Source organism: Bos javanicus, chromosome 6, assembly GCF_032452875.1.
Source record: "Bos javanicus breed banteng chromosome 6, ARS-OSU_banteng_1.0, whole genome shotgun sequence".
In the NCBI taxonomy this organism is placed as follows: domain Eukaryota; kingdom Metazoa; phylum Chordata; class Mammalia; order Artiodactyla; family Bovidae; genus Bos; species Bos javanicus.
The window spans coordinates 18,856,839-18,868,934 of record NC_083873.1 but is presented as its reverse complement, the minus strand read 5'-3'; the positions used below and the strand labels follow the sequence as shown (position 1 = coordinate 18,868,934).

At 39.9% G+C, this 12,096-nt stretch overlaps 1 non-coding gene across 1 annotated transcript; it reads right to left on the bottom strand.

Moving 5' to 3' along the window:
* Positions 1-11,546: 11,546 nt before the first annotated feature.
* TRNAC-GCA (transfer RNA cysteine (anticodon GCA)) lies at positions 11,547-11,618 on the bottom strand. The gene has a single exon. It is a non-coding gene; the product is annotated as a tRNA-Cys (tRNA).
* Between the last annotated feature and the right edge of the window lie 478 nt (positions 11,619-12,096).

The window sequence follows — 12,096 nt, the reverse complement described above, 5'->3', positions numbered from 1 at the left end:
TCTTTCTTAATAATGAAGCAAAAAGATGACTCCAGAAGAGAATTGGCGGCCACCAACAGGGATGCTCTCCAGTTCTCCACTGATCCGTGCACCACCTCCTGGGCAGCTTTGTAAAATCTCTCATCAGTCTTCCTTGCAGTTTTGTTTATTCTGTGTTATTTTGTAAATGTTGTGAGTGGTTAACCAGAGTCAGAAGGTTAGTGTAACTTCTGTTAACCCTGCAAAACTGTTTTGAAGTACGTACATATCTGCATACATGTAGATATATAGATATAGATATATATATACATTTACCAACATTATATAATTGTCATTCAAATCACTGTGTCCCATCTTTATCAAGCTCCACAACACAAAAGATTCTATGATCCGCATACACAGAGTTCTTCCGAGGACCTAGACCCCTAGGGAATGGGACTGAATGAGTGAGAAGGAGAGACTGAATATGTAAGATTTAATTTAAGATCTACTGATGCCTGTTGTTTTGGTAGAAACCACAGTAATGCATTTTTCTAAACTACATATGATGAACATGTTTATTTCAAAGCTTTCTACACTGTCTCTTGTGGAAGCACTGCAGAAAGTTACCATCAGGTAGTCATTCTCATACACTTTATTTTATTGACAGATGAAACAATATTTGTGTTTCAGTGCCATTGTTTATTTCTTCCTTCAGCAAATGCCTATTTTATGCTTAGGACACTAAGCATTAGGACACTAGGCATTAGGCATTAGGACAAAACAATAAGAGTCGTCTCCTTGCTCATTTTCCCAAGTGGCAGGGAAGGCAATATAAATATGTGGCATTGCGGACTATGATGAGAGCATAAAGAAGCAGTCAGTTCAGTGGAGGTTTTGAGGGGGTAAGAGTCGGGGTGAGGATAGAGTAACAGACGGTTTCACAGAGGAAAGGCCGTGTAAAAGAAAGAGCGGATATTTTATAGTCACAAGGTCTCAGTTTGATATCCAGCACTTCCAGGTCCAGTTGTGGAGGCAGGGCCAAGTTCTTAACCTCTTGAAGCCCAAGTTTCTTCACTTTAAAATAATAACAGTAATTAGGCCAGCCACAGAGTGTTTCAAGGATTAAATATGAAACTACCTGTGTAAAACGTTTGCTGAAATACTGTACCCGTACAATGAGCCGTGCCATCATTTGGAGATTATGTCATTCCAAGATTACTTTGCTTTGGGAATGAGACTGAGTACCAGCAATGGCATCCTGAAAAGCTGGGGCACTAGGGAGTCTTGGGAGAATGGTGCACGGAAGAGTATGGTGGTTTGGTGCAGAGACTCTGGAACCTGACTCTGTGGGCTCCGATCCCCGGTCTCCCTTTGGCAAGTTATCTAAACTCACCGTCTCAGTTTCTTCATCAGTAAAATGTAGATAATAGTACTTACCATTTTATGTTGTGGTGGTGATTAATTGATTTAATTTTGTGTCGTATTTAGAAACAGTTCCTGGACATCATAAGCATGATTTAAATGTTTGGTTTGTTGAGCACTTGTATTCATTTTCTAGGGCTACTGTCAAAGTATCATAAAAGGGGGTATGTTAAAACAACAAATTTATTCTCTCACAATTCTGGAGGCTAGAAATCTGAACCAGGTTGTTGGTAAGGTTAGTTCCTCCTGGGTGCTCTGGGGACAATGTATTCCCTGCCTCGCTCTTAGCTTTCAGTGTTGCTGGCAACCTCTGAGTTCCTTGGCTCATAGATGCATCACTTCAGTCTCTTCCTCTCTCATCACATGACATCTGGTGTGCTCTGCATCTCTTCTTCTAAGACAGAAGGATCCACTCTATTCCAGTGGACTTCATCTTAACTAATTACATCTGCAATGACCTTATTTTCAAGTAAGGTCACAATCAGAGGTGCTGGGGGTAGAGAACATCAATATGTCTTTTGGGGAAGACACAGTACAATCCTGAATGGTATTGATTCAAAATATAACTAACATAGGCTTATCTCATCTGTGTGAATTGAGTAACTTAATATGTTATTAACATCTTCAGTATTGTATCTGTTTTGAATGTCAAAGATGATAGGGGATCATCTCACTTCCACGACATCAGTTCTTGCCCTAGAGACCAGAAGATTTAGCAGCAGTTGCGCCTGAATTAATAACCTTAGACCCTCCACATTATAAACCATGGTGAGTGCCCTCAAAAGATGCTCGAGTAATAAGACTGTTTCTTACTTTTATGCCAGACACGCACTCTCTCTCTTTTTCTCTCTCTCTCTCTCTATGCTGATTGACCTGGTCCTTCCATACTTGGTTACTGCCACTAGCTTTGTGGCTCACCCATCCTATTTTTCTCTTTATCTTCTTACAACTGGCCTATTTTTAAAATTGTTGTCAGTTGTCATATTCTGAATTCAACAAATCTAAAACTAAAACTCATAACAGGACACTGCTGCTGCTGCTGCTGCTAAGTCGCTTCAGTTGTGTCTGACTCTGTGCGACCCCATAGACGGCAGCCCACCAGGCTCCCCCATCTCTGGGATTCTCCAGGCAAGAACACTGGAGTGGGTTTCCATTTCCTTCTCCAGTGCATGAAAGTGAAAAGTGAAAGTGAAGTCGCTCAGTCGTGTCTGACTCTTCGAGACCCCATTGACTGCAAACCCATCAAATCTTGGCTCACATTCCAGCTCTGGCTCGGGGTCCCTTGGACAAATTATCTTACCTGTCTGAATTTCACTTTCCTTAGGTATAAAAAAAATAAATTATGTTTACAAAAGACAGCGCCTGGTCCACATTAGGCAGTTGCAGCTGTTAATGAATAAGTACATGAATAAACCAGATCTCATAGAGTTGTTGAGAAAATTAAATGAGATAATGAATGCACTGTGCTTGGAACATGGGAAGTTGTTAGTAAATGGCAGCTTTTATTCTCTTCTCTTTAATCCAGTTCCTTTTTAACTGGTTACATCTGTCAGTGTTTTGTTGTTGTTATTTTTTTTTTTTTTACTAGATTTGAAGTCCTAGAGGTTTGTTTTTTTTTTAATTAAAATTGCTTTTAATTATATTTTTGAATAGTTTATTTACAAAGTTGTGTTAGTGTCAGGTTTATAGCACACTGATTCAGTTATGCATATTCTTTTTCAGATTAATTTCCCACAGTATTGAGTAGAGTTCCCTGTGCCATACAGTATTGGCCACCCCAACATTTTATATATAGTAGTTTATGTTAATCCCAACATCCTAATTTATCCTAACCCCTGTCTTTCCCCTTTGGTAACCATAAACTTGTTTTCTAAGTCTGTGAGTCTGTTTCTGTTTGGTAAATAAGTTCATTTGTATCTTTTTTTTTTTTTTTTTAGATTTCACATATAAGTGGTATCATATGATATTTATCTTTCTCCGTCTAAATTACTTCTCTTAGTATGATAATGTCTAGGGCTCGGTCCATGTTGCTGCAGATGGTATTATTTTGTTCTTTTTTATGGCTAAGTATCATTCCATTATATCTGTGTACCACGTTTTCCTTATCCATTCCTCTGTCAGTGGACATTTAGATTGTTTCGATGTCCAAGCTGTTGTAAGTTCTGCAGTGAACACTGGAGTGTGTGTATCTTTGATTTACTTATTTTTTCATATATATTTTAGAGTTATGATTTTCTCCAGATATATACCCAGGAGTAGATTGCTGGATCATATGGTAACTCTATTTTTAGTTTTTTAAAAAAATATTTTTTAGTTACAGTATAATTCCTTTGCAGTGTTATATTAGTTTATACTGTCTAACAGTGTGACTCTGCTCTATGTATACATATATCCCTCCCTTTGGAAGCTCCCTCCCAACCCTGCCCCATCTCACTCCACTAGGTCATCACAGAGCAATGAGCTGAGCTCCCCGTGTTACACGGTAGCTTCCCACTAGCTGTCTATTTTAGACATGGTAGTGTATATATGTCAGTGGTACTCTCTGAATTTATCCTATCCTCTCCTTCCACCTCTGTGTACTTTTAGTTTTTTGAAGAGCTTCCAAACAGTTCTCCATAGTGTCTGTACCAATTTACATTCCCACCAACAGTGTAAAAGGATTCCTTTTTCTCTACACCCTCACCAGATTTAGTTTATGCATTTTTTGATGATGGCCGTTCTGACCTGTATGAGGGTGATGCCTCGTTGTAGTTTTCATTTTCATTTCTCTAATAAGTAACAGCATTGAACATCTTTTCATGTGCTTTTTGGCCATCTACATATGAAGTTCCAGAGTTTTTTTTTTTTTTTCCTTAATCTATTGATCTAGCTAATCTCCACGTTTTATGGGTCTTTCATTTGAAATCTCTTCAGAGGCCAATCTTTCCTTTGTAGTTAACGTTGACTTTGGAGTCATTCCCTTCACACCTTCTCACAGTGTCACGTCTAGATTGCAGCAGCCTAGTGGAGGTCCTCCTTTCTCTAGTCTTCCCTTTCTGTAACCTGTCCTGCAATCCTTAATTGTGTTTTCTACCAGTTGACTTGGCCCACTTCTACTTCTGATGGGCTCTATTTTGATAACTTAGTCCTGTTAATAAGACCTCTGTGAGAATGCAAGCCACTTTTCTTTCTTTTATTTTCAAACTGGAAGACAAAAGAATGTGTGGATGCTTAATTGTCTGTTTCATAATCTGATTCATTGGAGCCCTTGACTGCATGCCTTGATGTGGTTGTGGTGGCAGTGTTCAAAGGCTGACATACCCCTGGGGTTTTGACAGGGCTTGTTTAACTTAGAATTTGTATGAGCTTTTAACTTTTTCTTGGGCTTATTTTTAGTGATACTTATTCCTTGAGTGCTTGATGCTTTAAAACTTAACTTTTTTTTTTTTTTCTTCCATATGATGAAAGGTATTCAGATTCCCTTCAGATGGAAATTTTTCCAAATTGAATTTTGATCTTTGTTGTTAGTACTCAGGCTGCAGGAGAATGACAACTCCACCTATGAGGAGAAGGATGGCATCTTTGAAGAATATGTAGCTTCAGCCAAACAGTGCTCCAGAGGAACTCCAGCCTTTGGGCTAATGAAGACTATGTTCCATAAGGGAACTCTATCTGCCTTAGACCTAACTTTTGAAGAACCAGAAGGTGTTTTATTCAGGCACCTAGCCATTTGAATAACCTAAAAGTGGTCATGGTCTATGTGATCAAAGGTTATTCATGGAAATCACTCTCTGTAAGACAGGCTTTTAGTCCTACTGAAGCTTTATCTATGTATCCAAGGAGATTTTTACCAAACCTAGAGTCAGGTCTACTTTACCTAATCTGTAGACAAGTTAGTCCTTTCAACTCCATGGTAAGCCTGTTCCTCAGTTCCCAGTTTTTCTAAAAGTGATAAGAGCATCTAGAATATGCAAAAGTAAGTGACATTCTCACTAGGATAACTAATAATGAAGATTTAGGCTATAATTACATTAAATTGCCAGATCAAATAGAAACCTAAAGTATGATTAAGTCTTGGCATTTAGCCCTCTGGATATGAGCTCTTCCCAAATAAATTTCTCTTGTTTCAAACAACAGAACTCATCACTTCTATTTCTAGTCTATTCAAGATCAAAAAAAATTTGGCTCAACCACTAACTACTGGCATAACCTTGGGAAAAGTCAGTCATCATCACTGGACATTAATATCATCACTGTAAAATGAGGAATTTGAAGTTCATTTTAGATTAACTCTGAAGATTTAAAAAATTCAGACATTTTGAAATTGAATGCTGTAACCATTATAACCGGAGAAGGCAATGGCACCCCACTCCAGTACTCTTGCCTGGAGAATCCCATGAACGGAGGAGCCTGGTGGGCTGCAGTCCATGGGGTCACTAAGAGTCAGACAGGACTGAGCGACTTCACTTTCACTTTTCACTTTCATGCATTGGAGAAGGAAATGGCAACCCACTCCAGTGTTCTTGCCTGGAGAATCCCAGGGACGGGGGAGCCTGGTGGGCTGCCGTCTCTGGGGTTGCACAGAGTTGGACACAACTAAGCGACTTAGCAGCAGTAGCAGCAGCAACCATTGTAACCATCCATGTCATGGCTAACAGTCTTCTTGAAAGATCCTTTTTTTAACGCATAAGTCATAAATGTTACTATTTTGCTTAAAATCTTTCAAGGGATCCCTACCTCAATCAAAGTGAAAAGAAAGGTCCTGTTAATGTATAGGTGCCCCATAACTTGGATCCCTGAGAACTCTTTAATTTACATTTCCATGCCACACCTCTCCATCCACATGCCCTCCTAGTGTTACTAAACACACCCAATACTCCACCTCCACAGACTTTGTCCCTTGGTGTTCCCTTTCCTGGAATTCTGTTTCTTAGCTATCTACCTCACTCACTTACCTCTTTCAGATCTTAGCTCAAATGACACTCTCTAAATAAGTTATTCCCTGCTCTTTCAATCTAAAACTGCAACCTGCTCCCATGTTTCCTACTCCTTGTTTAGTCACTAAGTCGAGTCTGACTCTTTGCCACCCTAGGGGCTCTGGTCCACCCAACTCCTCTGTCCATGGGGTTTCCCAGGCAAGAATACTGGAGTGGGTTGCCATTTCCTCCTCCCGGGGATCTCTCTGACCCAGGGATTGAACCTGCATCTCTTGAGTCTCCTGCATTGGCAGCTGGATTCTTTACCCCTGAGCCACCCAGGAAGCCTGTCTACCCCTAGTTCCTGCTTTATTATTCTCCTTAGAATGGACAGGGGAGCCTGGTGGGCTGCCGTCTACGGGGTCGCACAGAGTCGGACACGACTGAAGCGACTTAGCAGCAGCATTTATTAATGTGTAACATATATGATATGCCACTGTATATTTTGTTGATTATCTCCACCCTCCAGAATATAAGGAAAGGGATTTTTGTCTGTTATGTTCATCACTCAAATATTTTTTTTAAATAATGAAGGATAAAAATGTGTTCTGTTGGAAATTAGACCAGAGTTGACTGGAACTCTTGATTCTGGTTCAATCTGGTAGCCACTTGTGGATGAAGCCTCTGTCTTTTCTTGACCACTGAATAATTATTCACATGGGAAGATATAACATCTCATGTGGGTTTTTACTCCGGGGACTGGAAATCTTTTATCACCGAGCAAATGAAAACCAATCATCTGTTATGCAAGACAGCTAATGAGTTATATATAGATTGATGCAAACCATTCCCAGTTAATTAAAACTAGCACTTTTTTTTTCCTTTCAAAACCCATTTTCTCCTTCTCTCCCTCCCCTCTTCTTTCTCTTTCTCATAGCTGTTATAGTTCAAATAGATTTATGCTACAGGGCTTTGAAAAAAATCTTTAATTACTTTAAATCCACTGTCCAAAAAAAAAAACCAAAACAAAACACCCACAACTATCGGAAGCAAAGATCCTCAAGGACTTAATCATTTCAATTTAAGCAAATTTAATTATGGTTCATAGATATTGCACCTAACTTTAGGATAAAGGGCTGTTGTGTATATCTGACATTATGTGCCTTACATACATGATCTGTCACTCACTATCTGTAACGTACCTAACAAAGATCAAGAAAGCAGACACTCACTTTGGTGATGTTACACTGCATTGAAAATACAGACCACTTATGAAAAGCCCATGGGGTCAATGAAAGGACTAGAGTTTTATTTATATGAGACCTTATCAGGCTTTTCTGATAGCTCAGCTGGTAAAGAATCCACTTGCAATTCAGGAGACCCTGGTTCAATTCCTGGATTGGGAAGATCCTCTGGAAAAGGGATAGGCTACCCACTCCAGTATTCTTGGGCTTCCCTGGTGGCTCAGACGGTAAAGAATCTGCCTGCAATGTGGGAGACCTGGGTTCGATCCTTGGGTTGGAAGGTCCCCTGGAGGAGGGCATGGCATCCCACTGCAGTATGCTTGCCTGGAGAATCGAGTAGACAGAGAAGCCTGGCAGGCTACAGTCCACGTGGTTGCAAAGAGTTGGACACAACAGAGCAGCAGCAGCAGAAACCTTATCAGTCTCATTGTTTTCCCTTTAAAATGTAAATCTTCCACAAGGATGAGTCTAGTTTGTTGTCCACTGGACTTGCCCCTTTCAAAAAATTTTTTGAGCAATTTATGTCTGGTCTTTAGGGTCCCATCCAGCAGAGGAGTGCCAGCTGTGCTGTGTCAGCCGGGGTGCTTTGTGGGCTTCTTAAAGAGGCTTCAGAAGAATTGCTGGTTTTAGGCACTGGTTGATTAGCTAGATGAACTGAGTTTCAAAATGTTTATTCCTTCTGTTCATTTTCATTTTTTATGGCTTATGTATTGTCAGTATTCTGTTCCTTGCCTTGTGATGTTTGGTTCAAAAATGCTTGTGATCCCAGGACATTTATTGGTGCAGCCTGGTTCATTATGTTCAGACATGCATTGTATTTGACGAATCATTTGGGTTTTTAAGGCAACTTTGGTGATGTCCAGGATTGGTTAGGTTCTAATAACAGGTGGTTAGCACATTGCTAAGGAGTGTCCTTTGCTGCACTCAATTAATTCTCATTAGAAGCTGACTGATCTTGACTACAGATCCAATCATCAACCTGTTTGCTTTTGAGCCAGTGTATTAATCTATGCAAACCACAGCACTGTCCCTACGCGCTCCCACCATTAACCTCTTTCCTGTGCATGTAGCAAGGGTCTGGCATGATCTGGTTTCTTCAACCTGCAAAATTAAGGGTCACAGTTTGGTTTCTTTCCACATCTGTTCGTCTTATTTTCCGTGGACCATTTCTCAGTTGCCACCCAAAGAGATGAAGGCAAAGCCCCTGATCCAAGTGTTTGGACACCAGCACCAAGATGCCTGGGTCTGTGGTGAGACCCATGTGGTTTAGGAAACTATACTGCTTGTTTGAGCTTTTCCAACAGTGTAATGTAAAAGAATAAAATAAAAAAGGATTTCTGTTTATTTTCCAGAACCATGGTCATTTTATTTTGTGATTCATCCAACTGGAAAGTGCTTTAAAAGGAATTTGCAACCTCATGTGATCTGATGTCACTTAGAACTGTTTTTGAGGCAACAGGCTATGCTTGAGGTTTGTATTTCTCTTCAGCATCTAATTGATTTGCATCCAGATGCCACGAAGAAGCCAGTTACAAGGCAGTGACCAACACTGCTTTCTTACCAAGTTAGCCTCTGACACCAGCAGCAAGATATTATTAATGTCAGATTTTCATTCCCTTATACTCTTGCCAAAAACCTATCCATTTTTCAAGATTCAAACCAAGTGTTGCTTCATCTCAAAACCTTTTCTTATCAACATGTCCTCTCCAGATAGAAACACTTGGTTAGATGTGAAGCCCCAGAATACACTAAGACTTCTCATTTAGCCTAATTTGCTTACCCTTATTGTCACCCTGCTTATTTAACTTATATGCAGAGTACATCATGAGAAACGTTGGGGTGGAGGAAGCACAAGCTGGAATCAAGATTGCCGGGAGAAATATCAATAACCTCAGATATGCAGATGACACCACCCTTATGGCAGAAAGTGAAGAGGAACTAAAAAGCCTTTTGATGAAAGTGAAAGAGGAGAATGGAAAAGTTGGCTTAAAGCTCAACTTTCAGAAAACGAAGATCATGGCATCCGGTCCCATCACTTCATGGGAAATAGATGGGGAAACAGTGGAAACAGTGTCAGGCTTTATTTTTCTGGGCTCCAAAATCACTGCAGATGGTGATTGCAGCCATGAAATTAAAAGACACTTACTCCTTGGAAAGAAAGTTATGACCAACCTAGATAGCATATTGAAAAGCAGAGAGATTACTTTGCCAACAAAGGTCCATCTAGTCAAGGTTATGGTTTTTCCAGTGGTGATGTATGGATGCGAGAGTTGGACTGTGAAGAAAGCTGAGCCCTGAAGAATTGATGCTTTTGAACTGTGGTGTTGGAGAAGACTCTTGAGAGTCCCTTGGACTGCAAGGAGATCCAACCAGGCCATTCTGAAGGAGATCAGCCCTGGGATTTGTTTGGAAGGAATGATGCTAAAGCTGAAATTCCAGTACTTTGGCCACCTTATGAGAAGAGTTGACTCATTGGAAAAGACTCTGATGCTTGGAGGGATTGGGGGTAGGAGGAAAAGAGGACAACAGAGGATGAGATGGCTGGATGGCATCGCCGACTCAATGGACGTGAGTTTGAGTGAACTCTGGGAGATGGTGTTGGACAGGGAGGCCTGGCATGCTGCGATTCATGGGGTCGTAAAGAGTCGGACACAACTGAGCAACTGAACTGAACTGAAGTCTAATTGGATTCCCAGATTAGACTGAATTCCCAGTGACTTGATGAACAACATTTTCATCAGTCATCTTTGAGCTGCTGTTGCCTGGTACATTGTAGGCGCTCAACAAATGTTGATTAAGTATAACATAGTTGAATAAATACACTTAATGTGCAGGGCGTTCATGGGCATACCACGCTGCTTCAAAACTCAAGTCTGTCTTATGGGCTAAGTCTTTTGACTTTAATGGCCTTCTCTCTTTTTTGTTTGGCAAAATTTTCTTGTCCTTTACACTTCTTGCCTTTAATGGACTTCTCTCTTCTCTGGTTGGCAAATTTTTTCTTGTCCTTTACATTTTTCCTTAACAGTCGGTCAATTAATTATCCCATAGAATATTCTGTCTCTTTTCCAGGTACTATTAATCCTTTCTTTTTGTCCAGAGGTCTGCTAGTACTCACACTATAGTTACTATTTGTGTATCAGTTTTTCAAGATTCAAAAATTTGTCTTTTCATGTTAATGGTGACTTCCTAATAGATGAGGATCCTTAGGTTAGATTTTACCCTAGTGCTCAGTGCGGGCCTGGCTCAAAGATGGTACAAATGAGAGTATCTCTCAGAGTTCTGGTCCAACTGTTGTGGAAGTTTGAAGATAACACTTACTGTTTCTTAGCCACAATACCTGATCTGAAAACTGACAGGCTGAACTATCTGTGAGTTCACTTCCATCATAGGGTCTTTATTCAGCACTTCATCTCTTCTTTATTGTCCTTTATTTTGCTCCTGTTTTCATTTGAGTCTCTCATTTGCAAATCTGCTTCTCTTCTCTTTGCCCTGTTTTCTCATTCAAAAACTGCTTTCCCCTCTATGTTACCTAAATATGTTCAGAGTCAAACATGATATTATTTGCTGAACTGAGAGAGGTACTTTTCAGATGTATGATGGGGCAAGTTACTTACTCTCTACAGCTTGGTCTGTTCATCTGTAAAATAAAGATAATAGTAGTGCATGCACTTCACAGGTCATTGTGAGGATTCAATTATAGAATATTCATAAAGCTTTTTGAACACTGGCACAGAGTAGGTGCAATTGAGTGTATATTTATTAAGTAAATAACACACTCCTGCCCTCCATTGTCACAGTCAAAAGGTGACTGTATCTACTGCTTTCTAGATTATTATATCTTAAACTGCTGTGGTTACCAGCAATACTTTCAGGAAATTACACTAAATTTTTTATCATGAAAGTGAAAGTGAAGTCGCTCAGTCATGTCTCTTTGCGACCCCATGGACTGTAGCCTATCAGGGTACCATGGGATTTTCCAGGCAAGTGTGCTGGAGTGGGGTGCCATTTCCTTCTCCAGGGGATCTTCCCAACCCAGGAATCGAACCTGGGTCTCCCGCATTGCAGGCAGACGCTTTACCATCTGAGCCACCAGGGAACCCTTTTTATCACACAGTCTAAATTAAAATCCTATTACTTATTTATTTTACATATCATATTCATATGTTTTCATAAATGCCACTCAGTTTATTTACAGTAGAATATCATGCAATTCATTCCCTAGTAATCCAAAGGTAGAGTACAACTTTTATTAATGAATGGTTGTTGAATACAACGCTCTCATCCTGCCAGTTCCATTATACTTTAAAATCAGAATGCACACATCTACGGACCATTGTGAAATGTGTTAGATTCCAGAAGATGAGAGGAATAAAGAGTTTCTAGAACTGGCTTTGGCCAAATTTACATGGTACCCTTAAATACTTTTTCCAAATAAGACACAGATTTTCTAAGTAATCTTATTGCAATATTATCCACAAGACATAAGAAATGGTGGAAGACTGTTTTCAAACATTTTTCAATTTATGCTAAATTTAGTTCTCCTGTGCATGAAGTGTAAGTATCTTTTTAAAGAC